Source organism: Schistocerca gregaria, unplaced genomic scaffold (assembly GCF_023897955.1).
Source record: "Schistocerca gregaria isolate iqSchGreg1 unplaced genomic scaffold, iqSchGreg1.2 ptg000481l, whole genome shotgun sequence".
NCBI lineage: Eukaryota > Metazoa > Arthropoda > Insecta > Orthoptera > Acrididae > Schistocerca > Schistocerca gregaria.
Genome location: NW_026061891.1, coordinates 1,745,254 through 1,765,028, shown reverse-complemented (window position 1 = coordinate 1,765,028; position 19,775 = coordinate 1,745,254). Strand labels below are relative to the sequence as shown.

The following is a 19,775-nucleotide window of genomic DNA, read 5'->3' as shown; positions in this document are numbered from 1 at the left end:
TTCCATAGGTTAAAAGAACATTTGGCTGGAAAGCGATTCAGCTCCGACAACCAGGTGAAAGAAGAGGTTCATAACTTTCTGAACAGCATGGCAGCGAGCTGGTATGACATGGGCATACAAAAACTGCCGCAGCGTCTACAAAAATGCATCGACAGAAATGGTGATTATGCCAAAAAATAGCTAAATGTTCAAGCTGTAAACTGATGCAAACCATTTTAGAAAAAAAAAAAAACAGGTGTACGTACTTATAGAAAAATAGGAGACCTTACTTTTGGGATTACCCTCGTAAAAGCAAAAGCCCAAGAGGAATAAGAATAATGCCAACTTATGCCCCAGATGAAGGAAAAATGACAAATCCAAAAATAGTAGGCACATTACAAGAAAATGTATGTAATGAAAACAGAAGAACACTCAGGACATTTTGCTACCTTTAATCATTTTAAAAATTACAAATAGGTTCTTTGGGAAGAAAGACACACAAATTTACCAGGTCAGCAAGAGGATATAGATCTATTGTAGATCATATAATAACTAGCTGGGGTACATGGCTTTTCCCAGAGAGTTGATATGAAATTGTGTGGTAGTTGGAATAAAAGGATAAACTTCAAAGTATGCGAGGTAAAAAATAGTTTTATTGAAAACATATTCTAAGTATTTACAATACTCGTTTATAAACAGCATTTTTCATTTTGTTATCTACAAATTGTTATGTACAAATTTTTCAAATTTCCTACTCAAGATCAAGCTATGTATAGTTGACTGTGAGAGAAGCAGGAGTCTTTGACGTTGATGTCGCAAATTTGAGTGCTTGTCCTTGCACTTTGTTCATTGTGAAACTGTAGGCTAATTTGATTGGAAATTTCAGTCCATTAAATTAGAATGGCAGTTCATTAGAGATCAGTGGTATTCCGGTGATAAATAGTTGCAAAGTACAAAGGACTTTGCACACTTCCAATCATAAGCTCAGCTTCAATGAGGTTATTTGATAGCTGTTTGACATTCATTTTTGTTCCATTACATACTTTTGGTGTGCTGAGATTTCTGAGTAGTATGATCGGAGATCCAGTTTTAAGTCAAAGGAAGTGAAATAGCATTCCTGGTACTTGAATAGGGGCGGAAGGGGTTGGAAAACTGAATAAAAATTTGCTGCTTAAATAATTAAAAGGGAAAATTTGAAAGAATGTTTGAATGAAATTGGAAGGTACACATATCCTGAGTTAAATTTAACTGGCACTAATATAAACAGACCTTCAATATTCAATACATGTATTCAGCATTTAACATTCGTAAATTTACGTACATCCTTTTCTTGTTACTGCTATTGTGCATGGAGATTGGTGTGACAATACTGGTTCCAGATTGCCCCTCCTCTGCTCATGCGAATTCTTCTGGTCTGCTTCGATCCTCTTGATTTCAGGATTCTCGGTGCGACATGGAATAACAAACAGAATGTGATTGTGCGAATAAAGTTTGCTATCTTGATAACACCTTTTAATGTACAATTGGAATACACTTTTTTTTTTATCTTGACGGAACTCGCAGTATGTCCACCCACTAGCACTTATATATGAAAAGAATGAGGGAGAAAAGAAAAGAAAGAAAATAATAATAATAATAATAATAATAATAATAATAATAATAATAATAATAATAATAATATGTTGCATTATATACTTACAAAGAGATTAACAATTCTGTTGAGAAGTTCACACTTTATGCAATGTTTACCATTGTGCTGATCGATTTGTATATTCTCTCTTTGACTGGAATTTTCATTTGAATATTAAAGTTGAAAATATCAGCAATATTATTTTTAGTTGCCAACATTGCCCATTCAAATAGCCAGTCCAGATCAGTGCATATTGATATAGTTGTGAAAAATGTTTGGCTCAGTATGGTTGATGTGTTCATTTTAAGCAGTGTTTATGTTGCAAAAATCATTGTTGCACGCATTGAGACCAGTCGTCTGGTCAGTAGGATTTGTGCCTTTGTCTGTTAGTAAAAGATGTTGAACAAAATGTGCTGCTGTTCCATATTTCAATTGTTCAGCTCTCATATTTTTTGTTAGTTGCAGTACTTGTATGTGTGGCCAGAGATGTGATTTTGTAAAGCATGCATTGATCTCATATGTTGGTGTCGAATTGGGAATAACTGGAAGTGTTTGTCAAAAATCTCATGAGAGTATGTGTAGAGCTCCTACCATCATTTCAGAGTTTCCTTGCAAGTCTTGTAATGTTCTGTCCATGACATTGAATGATTTTTTATATGCCATTCTGCATACGTCCCAGAAGATACTTTTATTGTAGCTTGCTTTAGCAGCTCATCCTGTCCAAATGCTCTTGAGATTTTACAGTTCGGGAATTGTTCTTCGGCTATATCCAGCAGTGGTGGACAGTTCATCCTCCTCAGCTGCAACGCGGGATGATGCTAGTGCGAGTGCGATATGTTGTTTAGCACGTATTTCTGCCGGATATATATTGATTAGAAATGTTTTCCTGGTGCCAAATAAACAATTCCATGAGTGTTGTTTTCAATTTGATCCAGGACAGCATTGTAAATTTCCCTTGGATTGTTATTGAGGAGTGGATAGTTGTGAGCAATGTATTTAAGTAATTCATTGACATTGTAGCCTTTTTCCTTTGTAATTTCAAAGTTTGGTACACCGATATCATATCTTCATGATGCATGCATCCCAAGTTTTACTAAGATCTGGTTGTTTATTGCTAAACATTTATCTTCTAGGCAAATGAGTGTTTGATTGAAAATGTCATTGTTAAATTCGACGTACGGTTCAGGATGAGCTTTTCGGATTTGGTAATCGAGGGAAACACAGTCACTTGTGTGTAAGCAGTCTAATGTAAGGGTGTCACTATGTTTTCTAAACAGGAACAAGAGTTGGATCAAGATTAAATGTGCCAGAGTTCGTACAGCACAACAGTGTCATCAAGGTCCTCAAGAGGTGTGCCGGGAATCGGCATTGCCGTACAGAACAGTGGCTGGCATGTTGGGTAAAGCCTTCAATGAAGGTCTGCAAACTGTGGCAGATGTGCATCGGGCAGGTTGTCCGAGCGTATCTGAAGAAGACGTGCGTGCTGTTGCCACGTTACTGGACAGTGATCGGCGCCGTACGATTTGTGAGCACGCCAACGAAACCAAATTAGTGCATGTGACTGTGCTTCACATCCTGAAGGAATGCCTGGGCATGTGAAAAATCTCATCACAATGGGTTCCACATGACTTGACGGAAATGCAGAAGTGGATGTGTTACATTGCTGTTCAGATGCACTTGGAATGCTATGAGCATGGAGGGGAGAGGCTTTCTTATGCCATATCTAACACTGGTTGAGATGTGGGCCACATTGTACGAGCCAAAACTGAAACACCAATCCAATGAATGGCGTCTTTATAGGTCGGCGCGAATGACGAAAGTGCGTCAGAGCCCCAGTGTGGTGAAAGTTATGGTGATTTTCGTGTATGACTGTGATGGTGTTGTCCTAATGCATTATGTTCCTCCACAGCAGACCGTCAATGCACATTTTTGTAGCATCATCTGCGACCAGCTGTGCGAAAGAAGCAGTGAAACTTTCTGCACAACCCACTAATCATTTTGCACAACAATGCACGGGCACATACAGCGCAAGCTGTGGCTGCTCTGTTCAGTCGATGGGACTGGGAAGTACTGTACCATCCACCATACTCCCCAGACTTCAGTCCTTGTGGCTTTGATTTAATTCTGAAGTTGAAAGAACCACTTCGTGGCATTCACTTCAGAACTGTTCCAGGGATTCGACAGGCAGTAGACCACTCCATTTGCACCTCAACAGAACAGGCTCTGCTAACGGTATACTTCACCTTCCACATCACCGGCAATAGGTTCTACACAATACTGGTGACTACTTTGAAGGGCAGTAACAGGTGCAAACATGTAACTCTTTTGTATCAGTTGTAAATAAATAGTTACCACTATTTAAGTTCCAACCCTCGTAGTAAAGTTTCCGCAAATGGATCCTTTTGGCTGTTAATGTTGTGTTCTGAGGTGGTTCACTAGCAATTTTTCTGGTACTGTCTTTTGTGAGGTAAACTCTCTGTCTATTCTTCAAATATACTTTTAGATGTTGCACAGTTGGTTCACATTTGTGTATGGGTAAACTGAAGAGCCGCTATGCTCCTTCATTAGTGTTTATGTATCTTTCCATGTGCTACTGGAAGATCTTGTTGTTTCTGTTTTGTTGTTCACTGTCTTTGGCTGTTTGAGTTACTGACATGTCACTGTCTTTGTTCTCCTCCTTACAGACATATTTGATGGGTTTCACTGAATTGCAGTATCCTGTGTTCACATGTGCTTGGCTCATTTTTCAAAGTAATGTGTTATATGGTGCTACCAATTGACTGTCTAGTTCCAGTTCACTGCCTTGTATTAATATTTTTGTTGTGAAGGCACCATTTTTGGATGATCATCTTCTGTATTTGGTATAGCCATCATCTCCGGTTTTTGTGTTCGTCAAATATGGTTTTGGGTATTTTTTTTGTACATTTTCCATCACTCATAGGTGATGAATTGGGGTTTAGTGGCTTGCTCAGTCCGTGAATCGTGTTTTTCACTATATTGTACAGTTTTGGATCTTCTTGTGGATTGGGAAACTCAGCTTGGATGATTTTGTCGAAATACGTGGGATGGATTCCATCGTGTAGCCATATGAGATTGTGTGAGTGAGGCAGTCCTTGTTTTTACCTTTCAGTTGTGTACATCCAGCATCTAATGGTTCCAAAATTTTGTATTTTATGATGACTTCAATGAATGTTACTTGTTTTTGTCAGTAAACTCTGGCTATTATGGTGTGTCACTGCATGGGGGCTTGTCTGTTTTGTAGTTGTTCTTTGATTTCTGGCCACGATGGGCTGCCTATACATGTTATGTAAAAGTCACATTGTCCATATTTTCTTATGTAGGTCATGGCATCTTGAGTGTATTAGCACATGTGTCGGACTTCCTATGTATGATTAGGGTAAGATTACCAGTGTTCCAATGTTGTCAATGATTCAGTCATTTATGATTCTGTCTTGAAGGTGGATTTATTCTCGGTATGTAGTGTCTTCTGATTCAGTCTTATGTAAAGCATCTGTTCTGCTTCTTTTTTTTATATACATATATACCAGTAATTGTTGGAATAAATGGCAAATGTTGACAATGTGATTGTATGTTTCATTGTCTCTGATCATTAAACGGTAAGCATAGAACTCCTTGGAAGTGACTTTTTTGTTTGTTTCGAAGCCTATTTCAGGTTGGATTTGTTTCACATTAAAATTATATCTGCCTGCTTCGTGCATAAATATTAATGGGTGGTGGAGGGCATTATATGAACGGTTTGTATGTATAGTCCTTCTCTTCTTAATTGTACAATTATATCACAGCTCGTATTTTCATTGTCCACAATTATGATGGCAACTTTATCTATCTGAGGTGCATTAAATCAATGTTAGTGTTCCCCAGGTGATGTTTTATTGGCTCCAGTGGCTTTATATTCATCTTAAGTCATACAGTCTAGTGCTGATTTGAATGTGTGAATCAATTGATTGTATTTGTGTTAGATCCCCTGTACACCTTGGACTACTACTTGTCTCAATCCACAGACATTTGTGCATTGTTGATCAATTTATGTCTCTCCGTTTCTAGTTAAATATACTTGCAGAAATTAACGTAATCGATTTAATTCCAGTTAGTGTTGACTGAAGTGACACTGAAAGAAGTCATTTGAAAGCAGGTATTGTATGCTTTTATATTTTGAAGAAAGTGTTGTAATTCTGGAGTTTCCCCGGTCATGTATTATAAAAGTTACGAAGGAGATGCTTGATGCTTCATGCGGTGGTAATCAAATTTTTCCATTCATGTCACAGAATCCTGGTGTTTCTCAATTGAATTCTTTTGCAAAACAGAATTGGCAGATTTTTTCCATTTTTCCGATTATGATGTATTTGTGTCTGTTTCATTCTTTTGTCAGGTTGTACTGCAATGCTTCATTTGTTAGGTTGTACTGTTTACTTGTCCTCATTCACATTTCTTGTAGTGTCACATTTTCGTGGCTGGCTTGAGTTTGCAGTCTTTTATTATAAGATTGTGTCACAATTCTTGATTCTTCAATCTGTTCATTTTGTTGTTCATCGATTTCTCTGCTTCTCATGGTGCCCGTTGTTCATTAGGAAGTTAAACATGTATTGTGCTCTTTGTCTGTTTAGATTTTTTGCTGTTCTTTTTGTTTTTGCTGTTTTGCTTCAGAACTGGCAAGATCTCCTCCTCTCGTCAAAAATATAAATCAAAACAACTTTTTACTAACAAGTACATGAGGTGCACTTTACAAACTTTACTTTCAATTTATGTTCAGTCGCTGTATCACTTTGACTACTCACACTGTGTGTTTTTATGCACCCACTGTACTACTTTTTCAGTTCCTCCCTTTGTCACTGATAAGAAACTGATGTTCCAACTCACGACTGGTCTTGCTTTATACACTCCTACCCTGGGTAGCCCCACCAGTGGAGAATTTCAGAACACGCCAAAAAGGCTTTGAATGGTACAAAATGTTCCAGAACATTCCTCAACATTCTGGAATGTTCCAAATTATTCACGAACATTCCAGAATATTGTGGATCATTGTGGAACATTCCAAAACATTTTCGAATGTTGTGGAATGCTCTCTAGTGTTCTAGAATGTTCTCGAATACTCTCAAATGTTCTGGAATGCTCTAGAAATTTCTGTAGGGCGAAGTGTCCCAGGCCTTATCCTTCAAGTGATAACAGGAACCTTCTTCGTAGATGGGGGTAAAGTACTACCACATATTATGAGTCCTTTGATCGTACTGAGTCTCATTTCTGAATTTTAGTGGCATGCCTATTGTACACTTACTTTTATAATAAATATTGATATTGATAAATGAATGATTTCCTGGACACATTAGAGGTATCAGAGTTTATCAAGGACTGGATACTGGATCAGATCACTTCTTGTTGGTGTCAATAATTGACGTCTACGCAAAATGGAGAAAACAAAAGAAAACAATTAAGGATAAAAAAGAAGAACAAGTTCTTATAGTTTGCCTGAAGATAGGAGTAAGAGAGATCTCCACCAAAAGCTGTTACAAAAAACATTAGCAAATTTTGAAACGGTAGAAGACTTGGAAGAGAAAAGGAAAAATTTGATAACAACCATATTGAATATAGCTAATGAGGTTCTGCGGAAGAAAAGGGAATACAGGAAATGCACAGGAGTAATGATTTATATGCCAGAGACAGGAAAAAAACCGAAGGAAAATAAGATGCTTTCAAGACCTACATAAATAATCCCAGTAATGAAAAGTATAATGAATAGAAACAGAAGAGAATGCGAATTGCATAACTTGAAAACTGTACGCATAATCATGACAATGCTTTATTAGCAGTGTGTAACATGATTTACATGGCAGACAAACTGTTACTTATAATGTGATGAAGTAACTCAACAGACAAGAAAACAATCATATACCTGTTAATAATGTGGGAGAGTATGAGTGGACAGTTTATTATAGAAGATTGTGGTATGATGACACACTAATTCAGATATTACCTGAACTAAATTACCCAAAAGGCCTGGATAATATTGATATGAGAGAACTGAAAGAAGCTATAAAAGCTACAAAATATACAAAAGCCATTGGTTTAGATGGTATTAACATGGAACTGTGAAAATATGAATGGTTATTCCTGCATCTAAGACTTCTTCACATCAATGTTGGGAAATAAGAAGGTACCAGATAACTGGCTGAGAGCCAAAGTAATATCTATCTTTAAAAAGGGCGATAAAAATAAATGTAGTAACCATTGAGGTATAACCCTCCTGGATAGAGCCTTTAAATTATATGCCAAAATCCTGAATGCAAGACTTAAAAAATCATGGAAAAGTTAATATCTGAAGAACAGTCAGGTTTTAGAAAAGGACGATGAACTATTGACAGTGTTTTTACACTGCAACAAGTTATAGAAGAAAGACGAGAGTGCAATACAGAAATTCATCTTGCTTTTTTTTTATTATTATTATTTTGAGAAAGCTTTTGATAAAATGAATAGGGAAAAGCTTTGGAATATCATGGCTGCACAAGGTTATCCATCCTTATAAATTCTATTAATTCTATTAGGAGTTTATACACAAACACCGAAATTATTATAGGTAATGTAAATATAACAACAAAGCCAATGAACACAAACAAAGAAGAACTGTCTTCAGTATATGTATAGATGAAGTACCAGCAAATGGAAAATGTTGAACCTAAGTGGAGTTCTTTTAGATCATGACACTAGGCTAAATGTAATTTTACATGCACATGATCTAACTCTGCTTACGCAGAATGAAGATGAGCTTCAAATGGAAGTCTGTAAGTTACAGCACATAGCCTAACATTGTCGGTAGTGGCATTTTAGAGCAGACCACTAATAAAATCTAAAATAGTCTTCAGTAATAAAATTGTGGCACAGATAAAACATTTTAAATATCTAGGATGTAATGTCACCTACAAATATAACCATAATGTGGACCAAAAATTAAATAAATTTAGTTCCATATGTGGAACCATCATAACACGTTTGCTGAATAAAGCCAAGAAAATTTTTGTAAAACAATAGCAGTACCAACCATTACTCACAGGTTTCAAGTCTGGTAACAAGAAGACACCAAGAAAGTAGAATACAGGCTCAAGCAATGATATTTCTGAAAAGACTGGAAGGCTATGCAACAGAAGATCAGAAAAGAAATGAAGATACAAGGAAACATTTAGGAATGTGTAACTGAAATCAGAAAATAAAAGAAAATAGGAGAAAATGGAAGGAGGATATAGACAGGATGGGTGGAGAAAGACTTCCAGCAAAGGATGTAAATTATAAGTGCTCTGGAAGAAAAAAATATAAGATCATGCTGCAAGAAATGGGTACCGTAACAGGCAACTTGCCTTGAGGAGGAGGGGGAGGAGGAGAAGAAGAAGGTGTGTGTGTGTGTGTGTGTGTGTGTGTGTGTGTGTGTGTGTGTGTGTTTAGTTTCATTCTGTTCCTTTAATTTTTCTATCTCTTTAAACTTTTGTTTTCATACATTCCTTTTTCTTGAATATTCTTTGGTCATTGGACCTTAATTCTTTGTTTAACTGTATGACCTCGCACCACTACCACCAATGTAACTTACTGTTCCACATTTTCGTAATGTGCAGGGATGAAGAATTGACCTCACAAGGTAATGTGGTGTTTGCTATAAGACGCAAGCTGATGCGCCACACCGTGTCATTTTCCACCTACCTGGCATATCTACTGAGTCTTCCCCTGACCATCACCTGGGTACGTACCAGATGGGGATTGACAAACCCCACATTGGTGTGTGTGTGTGTGTGTGTGTGTGTGTGTGTGTGTGTGTGTGTGTGTGTGTGTGTGTGTGTGTGTGTGTCAATCCCCATCTGGTACGTCCCCAGGTGGTGGATAGGGGAAGGACTCAGTAGATATGCCAGGTAGGTGGAAAATGACATGGTGTGGCGCATCAGCTTGTGTCTTATAGCAAACACCGCATTACCTTGTGAGGTCAATTCTTCATCCCTGCACATTACGAAAATGTGGAACGGTAAGTTACATTGGTGGTAGTAGTGTGAGGTCATACCGTTATACAAAGAATTAAGACCCTATGACCAAAGAATATGCAAGAAAATGGAATGGCTGAAAACAAAAGGTTAAAGAGATAGAATAATTAAAGGAGAAGAATGAAATGAAGAAATTCTATCCTGCTGAGGGAAAGATGAGAAAAAATTTTCAATCCAAAAAAATGCATGCAAAAACAAAAACAGCAAAATAATAAGAGATGAACAAGAAATATTGCAGAGATGGGCAGAATACTTTGAAGATCTGTTCAAAAAAAAAGTCAAATCAGGCTCCAAAAGGTACACAGGAACTGGAAGAGAACACAGAAACAAGAGAAATTGAAAGTTATGAGACACATAATCCAACAATGCTAGAAGTGGAAACAGTGATAAACTAAAAAATAACACACCTCGTGAAGATGGGATCATGTCAGAAATGATAAAATCAGGGGGCAACCTCTATTGATCTGCATCAAAAATGAGGATACACCAAAAAAAGGTAACAGAGGACAAGGTACAAGCTAGTATTGTTGTTGTTGTTGTGGTGGTGGTCTTCATTCCAGAGACTGGTTTGATGCAGCTCTCGATGCTACCATATCCTTTGCAAGCTTCTTCATCTCCATGTACCTGCTGCAACCTACATAATTCTGAACCTGCTTAGTGTATTCATCTCGTGGTCTCCCTCTACCATTTTTACCCTCGACACCCACTACCCTCCAATACTAAATTGGTCAACCCTTGATGCCTCAGAACATGTCCTACCAACCGATCCCTTCTTTTAGTCAAGTAGTGCCACAAATTCCTCTTCTCCCAATTCTATTCAGTACCTTCTCATTAGTTACGTGATCCACCCATCTAATCTTCAGCTTTCTTCTGTAGCACCACATTTCGAAAGGTTCTGTCGTCTTCTTTCTAAACTATTCCACATTTCACTTCCATATATGCACACACTCCATACAAATACGTTCAGAAACGACTTTTTGACACTTAAATCTATACTTTATGTTAACAAACTTCTCTTCTTCAGAAACACTTTCCTTGCCATTGCCAGTCTACATTTTATATCCTCTCTACTTTGACCATCATCAGTTATTTTGCTCCCCAAATAGCAAAACTCCTTTACTACTTTAAGTGTCTCATTTCCTAACCTAATTCCCTCAATATCACCTTATGTAATTCAACTACATTCCATTATTTTTGTTTTGCTTTTGTTGGTGTTTATCTTATATCCTCCTTCAAGACTTTGTCCATTACATTCAACTGCTCTTCCAGGTCCTTTGCTGCCATTGACAGAATTACAATGTCATTGGAAAACCTCAGAATTTTTATTTGTTCTCCATGGATTTTAACACCTATTCCAAATTTTTCTTTTGTTTCCTTCACTGCTTGCTCAATATACAGATTGAATAACATCGGGAATAGGCTACAACCCTGTCTTACTCACTTCCCAACCACTGCTTTCCTTTCATACCCCCGACTCATAACCGTCAGCTGGTTTCTGTACAAACTGTAAATGACCTTTCGCTCCCTGTATTTGACACCTGCCACCTTCAGAATTTGAAAGAGATATTCCAGTCAACATTGTCAAAAGCTTCCTCTAAGTGCTAGAGGCATAGGTTTGCCTTTCCTTACTCTGTCTTCTAAAATAAGTCTTAGGGGCAGTGTTGCCTCACATGTTGCAACATTTCTATGGAATCCAAACTGGTCTTCCTTGAGGTTGGCTTGTAGCAGTTTTTCCATTCATCTGTGAAGAATGCATGTTAGTATTTTGCACCCGTGACTTATTAAACTGAGAGTTTGGTAATTTTCACACCTGTCAACAGCTGCTTTTTTGGGAATGGAATTATTATATTCGTCTTGAAATCTGAGGGTAATTAAACTAATAAAGAACATATGGATAAATGAAAGCATGCCGGAGGAGTGAAATACTAGAATAATATGCCCAATGTATAAGAGAGGAAAAAGCTCAATTGTGGAAACTGTTGAGGTATTACCCTACTGAACACAGTATATAAGATTTTCTCTGGAGTGCTGAACAAAAGAATAAAGAAGTGTACCGAAAAGATACTTGGAGAATATCTGTGTGGATTCTAACCAAACAGAGGTACATCTGACCAGTTGTTTGTTGTTAGACAAATAATGGAAAAATTTTATGAATATGAGATAGATCTCCAGTTCCTGTTTGTTGACTTTAAACAAGCTTTTGATAGTATTAATAGACCAGCATTTTAAAAAGGGCTGAAAGAATTGGGCATCTGTGATAAACTGAGAAGGTTAATCAAGCTAACAATGAAGGATACAAAAGCAGAAGTGAATAACAGAAGTACCAGGCAGTTTGACTTTGAGAATGGAGTGAAACAGGGTGATGGCCTCTCTGAAGTCCTGTTTAACTTAGCACTGCATAGTATCATACAAAAAGTAGATAAAAGAGATTTATTTTTATTTATGTATTTACAATCATTTTTTGCATATAGTCACCAACTGGTGGCTTTTGCAAATGTCACAGCATTATTATACACATTTTTTTTTGTGCAAACAGTAGGAATTTGCAGTTTACATGTACAAGAAGCCACTTATGGGTGATGCAGTTCGTAATATATGCTACAGTACGTCATAATGCAACATACAGTTACATAGTATAGATATTTGAATTTACAGCATGTTGTTACAAAAATACTATATACTACAATCACCTCAGAATAGTACATCGTATAGATAGAACAGTTGGCCTACATTTAAGAATAGCTACATTTTAATATCAGTAATCATTCAGGGAATACAAACATTTGAGAGTTAAAAATGATTTTAATTCCCTTTTGAATACTTTACCTCTGTGGCAGCTTATATCACTTGGCTGTTTGTTTAACTATATCTGGCCATTAATCCAAGGACTATGATCTGTCGTCTTTAGTTTATTCCTGTTTCTGAAGAAGCAATATGTTAGTCTTGTGTTATGGGTATGCACATCAGAGCACTTAGTTTCATTATTTTTATGGTCCTCAAAGAATGTTATTAATTTGTACAGATACAAGTAATATACTTTTGGATATTTATGTTGTACAAAGTTTTCCGTACATGAATATCTGTATCCTAGTTGATGCATGGTCCTGATTGCTCTTTTCTGCAGTGTTAGGGATTCTATTCATGTGTCTATCAACAGCACATCCCCATACCGCTATCCCATAATTAATATATGCAAATATTGTCCCATAGTAAGCAGTTTTTAATGTTTGTTCAGAACTAATTTTGATAGTTTGCTAATTAATTGCAGTGAACTGCTGATTATATTGCATACAGAATTGATATGGTCTCCCCATCTAAGATTTTCGTCTAGGTATATCCCCAAAAATTTGTATTTGTCAGTGTCGACTTTTTTATGCCATTTATATTATCAATACAGGTTTGGTATAAATTACCAAGTTTAAATGATAATAGCTGGAATTTGCTAATATTGACTTTTAGACCTTGATCATGGAAATAAGTAGTTATTTGACTTAAGCCATCAGCTGCAGCCAATGTCAAGTCATTAGCTTGTTTGCAAAAGAACAAAAGTGAGGTATCATCTGCATAACTTACTAATTGGGAGTACAGTGGTGCCTCTAAATACACCCCTGGAAATGGAAAAAAGAACACATTGACACTGGTGTGTCAGACCCACCATACTTGCTCCGGACACTGCGAGAGGGCTGTACAAGCAATGATCACATGCACGGCACAGCGGACACACCAGGAACCGCGGTGTTGGCCGTCGAATGGCGCTAGCTGCGCAGCATTTGTGCACCGCCAGCCGTCAGTGTCAGCCAGTTTGTCGTGGCATACGGAGCTCCATCGCAGTCTTTAACACTGGTAGCATGCCGCGACAGCGTGGACTTGAACCATATGTGCAGTTGACGGACTTCGAGCGAGACCGTATAGTGGGCATGCGGGAGGCCGGGTGGACGTACCGCCGAATTGCTCAACACGTGGGGCGTGAGGTCTCCACAGTACATCGATGTTGTCGCCAGCGGTCGGCGGAAGGTGCACGTGCCCGTCGACCTGGGACCGGATCGCAGCGACGCACGGATGCACGCCAAGACCGTTGGATCCTACGCAGTGCCGTAGGGGACCGCACCGCCACTTCCCAGCAAATTAGGGACACTGTTGCTCCTGGGGTATCGGCGAGGACCATTCGCAACCGTTTCCATGACGCTGGGCTACGGTCCCGCACACCGTTAGGCCGTCTTCCGCTCACGCCCCAACATCGTGCAGCCCGCCTCCAGTGGTGTCGCGACAGGCGTGAATGGAGGGACGAATGGAAACGTGTCGTCTTCAGCGATGAGAGTCGCTTCTGCCTTGGTGCCAATGATGGTCGTATGCGTGTTTGGCGCCGTGCAAGTGAGCGCCACAATCGTGACTGCATACGACCGAGGCACACAGGGCCAACACCCGGCATCATGGTGTGGGGAGCGATCTCCTACACTGGCCGTACACCTCTGGTGATCGTCGAGGGGACACTGAATAGTGCACGGTACATCCAAACCGTCATCGAACCCATTGTTCTACCATTCCTAGACCGGCAAGGGAACTTGCTGTTTCAACAGGACAATGCACGTCCGCATGTATCCCGTGCCACCCAACGTGCTCTAGAAGGTGTAAGTCAACTACCCTGGCCAGCAAGATCTCCAGATCTGTCCCCCATTGAGCATGTTTGGGACTGGATGAAGCGTCGTCTCACGCAGTCTGCACGTCCAGCACGAACGCTGGTCCAACTGAGGCGCCAGATGGAAATGGCATGGCAAGCCGTTCCACAGGACTACATCCAGCATCTCTACGATCCTCTCCATGGGAGAATAGCAGCCTGCATTGCTGCGAAAGGTGGATATACACTGTACTAGTGCCGACATTGTGCATGCTCTGTTGCCTGTGTCTATGTGCCTGTGGTTCTGTCAGTGTGATCATGTGATGTATCTGACCCCAGGAATGTGTCAATAAAGTTTCCCCTTCCTGGGACAATGAATTCACGGTGTTCTTATTTCAATTTCCAGGAGTGTAATTAATGTAGACCAGGAAAAGGAAAGGGCCCAATACAGCGCCCTGAGGTACACCTTGTTTTACTGTTTCAGAACTGGATTGGAAATGTTTGATCTGACCATTAATTTCATAACTCAGCTTTGTACACTGCTGACGATTGATGAGATAAGTGATCATTAGTTGTATGGATGCAGCATTTATATTGTAAGTTTCCAGTTTGCTTAGTAGTAGCTCATGGTTCACTGAGGTCTAGAAATATCACTGCTGTCTGCATTGCCTCAGCCAGGGCATCATACACCTTGTGGAGAAATTCGGTAATTGCCTTAATGGTACTGTGATGCTTCCTGAAGCCATGCTGTGTTTCTGCTAGTAAATTATTCTTTGTGAGATAATTATTAAGTTGTGTCAACAAAACAATTTCAAATATTTTACTTAAAATTGGTATTAGTGATATGGGCCTGAAGTTTGATAGGTCTTCTTTCGATCCTTTATGCACAGGTTTAACTGTACCATTCTTCAATATATTTGGAAATGTGTGCTCCCTGATATTGCTGTTGATTATATGGGTAATTATTCCAACTAATTCCTTATTGCATGTTTTAATTATAATACTACTCAGTCCATCCCAGCCAGACGAGGTCTTATTCTTTAAGTTATTTATTATTTTTCCTATTTCCTCCACACTCACTTCCGTAAATTCAAAAGCTATTTCCAGCCTAGGGTAAGGCTTTAGCATCCGAGTCAGACCTGTGTTATTAACTGGATTCACAGCTGAAGATATAATATATTCATTAAATGTATTGCAGATTTTATCTGGATCATTAATATGGTTTCGTTCATGTTGGATTCTGTCAATTTGAGCATCTAACTTGGGGGTGGCTGTGCCTGAGTTTAATCATGTTAGCTGGAAGGGTCAGTCTGGTGTTTTTTACATATCGGTTGTGAGTTACTACTTTCTTAATTTCTTTCACTGGGCAGCAAACATCAAGATATTGTAAAATAATATCATAAAATTTGGCCCATTTGTATTCTGACCCTTTTTGCCGAAGAACTAGTTGCCGTTCCTCAGATGCTAGTTTATTTTTAAAAGCATTAATGTTTTTCTCTTTAAGCATTCTTTTATGTTCTTCGACCTGAGTCATTTCTTGAATGCTTGTGTGTTCATAGTCTACAAATTGACATTTGTGGTCTGAGTAGTGGAAGTCCACATTCCAGCATCTAATACTATCTTTTACCTCTTTACTTAGTATTATGTAGTCTATTCTACTAGAAGTAGACCGAGTTACTCTTGTATCTGAATTTACTGCTTTCATAAGATTATAGGAGTTAAGGGTATCCATTAGGCTGCTGTTATGGTTATTTCAAGATGTTGCCTCTATATTCAAGTCACCAAGTATTGTTCCCTCGTTTGGGTCAGAGTGTCCCACTATTCTACTAAAAATATCTATGAAACGCTGTACCTCTGATTTTGCTGGACGATAGATCCCAATAATTTTCTGTTTCACCATGCCCTTTCCATAAGCTTTGATATGGGGGTCAGTGCCTGTCACTTCAGTCAAGCCTTCATTATTATACAGATCTAGATGGTTTAATTTATTTACTTTGAGCTGCTCTCCAACAAATACTGCTACACCTCCACCTTTAAGATGCTGTCTACAGTAGCTATTCCCTAGGAAATAGCCATCTAGTTTAAAGTATATAATGTCCTCAGATTTCAGTCCGTACTCGGTTAACTCAACTACATTTACAAAGGTCTGCAAAACATTGAGCTTATTTCTAAGATATTGTATATTTAAAATAGAAAGAAACTTCCACATGGGAAAAATATATTAAAAACAAAGATTCCAAGACTTACCAAGCGGGAAAGCGCCGGTAGACAGGCACAATAAAATAACACACATCTGCATGTCTGCTTATGTCTGTGTATGTATCGATGGATGTGTGTGTGTGTGTGTGTGTGTGTGTGTGTGTGTGTGTGTGTGTGTGTGTGTGTGTGCGCGCGGGTATATACCTATCCCCCCCCCCCCCCCCCCCCCCCCCCCCCCCCCCCCAAGGTAAGTCTTTCTGCTCCCGGGATTGGAATGACTCCTTACCCTCTCCCTTAAAACCCACATCCTTTCATCTTTCATTTTCCTTCCCTCTTTCCTGACGAAGCAGCCACCGGTTGCGAAAGCTCGAAATTTTGTGTGTGTGTGTGTTTGTGTGTTATTTTATTGTGCCTGTCCACCGGCACTTTCCCGCTTGGTAAGTCTTGGAATCTTTGTTTCTAATACATTGTATGTTTAAGTGCATGAGCCTTAATGGTACTTTTAGTTTGTCACTTTGAATTTCCTCCTGTTCTGGATTGTTTGTATTGGGCCAAATCTGGTTGGAGTTGGCCCTTTCCACTAGTTTTCCTGCGTGTTGGGATTTAGGGTGATAGCCCATCTGTTTTCACAAATTATTACATCAGCAGCTTTGTTTATGTCCGATGCAAGTCTCTTTCTATGAGACAGATATTAATATTGACCATGCGTTGTGAAACTAGTGTTTTCGTTGCTGTTGACGTCAAGTAGTCTTACATTTTTCAGCTTGGAGCAGAAATGTTGTAATATTTATTTGTTCATCGAATTTCACTATTTACACAAGACCAGTCTGCCAGATCAAATCTCAGAGGTGAATTCGCTAATATTACATTTGTAGTCGATAGCAACTGCAAGATAACTATCAGAATTCTTATAAATGCACTGGCCTCGTTGCAGTAAACATTGTTTGACCCCGCTATGAGAACAACACAGTCACTTTTAGTGGAACTGGCACATTCTTTTTGTATATTGCTGGTTACATTTCTGAATTTCACTCCAGGCTTAACAACAGCTGACACACTCACTTTCTCCTGAGAGTTTGATACAAAGTTTGAAACATTGCGTGCTTGGCTGTCACCAAATATTTTTAATTTGAATCCATGATGTATTTGTTTTTGCTTGGATGAAGAATTGTTCTTTGGAGATTTTGCGTTTGTTTTTGTGGTTTTTAACACTGCAGAGCTGTCTTCAACATTGTCAGACACAAGCTTTCTTTTGGTTCAGGTTTTGAATATTTATGAAACGTTGGTACTCATCTGCTATTCTTACACTATTTTTACCTGAATTGTCATGTTCTATTTTTTCAGCTGCAGCACATTTCTTTGGTTCACGTGATTTAACAGTTACAGTACATTTGTTTTCATTCACTTTTAAATTATTGCTGCTCCCCAGGATTTTGCATTTGTGATCCAAAGCAGCACACTTTATTTGTAATGCTTCAGTATCACTTTGGAACATTTCAGTTATTGAATCCTTGTCTCTGATAATGTTTATATACTTCTTTTCACACATTTCTGTTACCCACATGAGCACGAGTATTCACAGTTATTAATTTTATGTTTATTTTGCAATAGTTTTTGTGAAACCACCATCTACAATATTTGCTCTGGATATCTTTGTTACATAACTTGCAATTATCACCACTTTTCACTCCACTTTTATCCCTTTTATCATAACTATTTACACTCGCTAGTCCGATCGGTGCCATCTTTCACAATATAGATCAGGAATAATAATGATTAAGTCCAGCCAGATATGCGCATATGCAGATGATATTGCCATCGTGACGAGGGATGTAAGATCGCTTAAAGAAATATATGGACAAGTGGAAGCAGAAGGAACAAGAATTTGACATACTGTAAATGAAAGCAAGACAAAGTATATGGTTATGTGCACTTCTGAAGCAAGGAGGTCACCACAGGACCTGAAGATCTCTGACAAATGCTTCATAGCTGTTAGATGCTTTCATTATTTAGATGTCCTCAAAACCAATGAATAGTATGAGACAATGTATTAGAGAAAGGATACAAGCAAGAAACAAAGTCTATTGTGCAAACCTAAAGATACTCAAGAACTAACAAAGAGATAGAGGGGCTGGCCAGTACTTACCTCAGCTCAGTACAGCCGATAGATACACAAAGCAAAACAGAAAATTTACATTCCTAGCTTTCGGAACTTTGTTCCTTCATCAGGGAGGGGAGAGGGGAATAAGGGGATGAAGGGAAAGTGGATTCAGTTACTCACAACCCAGATTATGAAGCAACAGGGAAAGGTAAACAGGGAGGGTAGTAAAGATGTCGGCATGGTCGTCGGAGGTAAGCCAAAGATATTCTACTGTAAGTACTGTGCCAGCTTCAAACCAAAGAGGATGCATACAGAAGTAAAGAGGTATAGAGATATACAGTATAAAGATAAACACAACTATGTAGGAAGAAAAGATGCGTGAATGGCTAAAGAGGAGGACCTAGGAACCTGCTACACCATACATGCCATTTGGCTTCTCCCACTCAACACCAGTCCCTGGGAGCTGCGGGGATGGGAACTTGCTCTCCAACACATCCTTTCATCCCGCCATCCCCCCTGGACTGAACCTACATTAACCAACATCTCTCCCATTTACTCTTCAGTCTTCTCCTTTTTTCCTCTCCTCTTTAGCCATTCAAGCATCTCTTCATCCTACATAGTTGTGTTTATCTTTATACTGTATACCTCTTTACTTCTGTATGCATCCTCTTTGGTTTGAAGCTGGCACAGTACTTAAAGTAGAATATCTTTGGCTTCCCTCTGACGACCATGCCTCCATCCTTACTATCCTCCCTGTTTACCTTTCCCTGTTGCTTCATAACCTGGGGTTTGAGTAACTGAGTCCACTTTCCCTTCATCCCTTTATTCCTCTCTCCCATCCCTGATGAAGGAACAAGGTTCCGAATGCCAGGAATGTAAATTTCTGTTCTGTTTTGTGCATCTATCGGCTGTACTGAGCTGAGGTAAGTACTGGCCAGCCCCTCTATTTCTTTGTTAGTATTTGTTTCACACCTTTATATGAGATTTTCCATTAATCATTTAGATACTCAAGAACTCTTTAATTATAAGAACAACTAAATTGAGAGTATACTATTCCCTTGTGTGACCTGTTGCCAAATATGGATGTGGACAATGACAGAAGCAGACAGTAACAGCTTAAGGACATTTGAAAGGGATTTGATATCCCCCCAGGCAGACATCGTATTGAGGGCACGAGTCGGCACAGCTGGAGTAGCAGAGTTGTTCAGAAACCTGCTG

The 19,775-nt window shown here is 38.8% G+C and overlaps 1 protein-coding gene across 4 annotated transcripts in view; it reads left to right on the top strand.

The window, feature by feature from the left end:
- LOC126313415 (kanadaptin-like) overlaps window positions 1-19,775 on the top strand; it is a 148,032-nt gene that overhangs the window by 8,009 nt on the left and 120,248 nt on the right. The window lies entirely within an intron of this gene.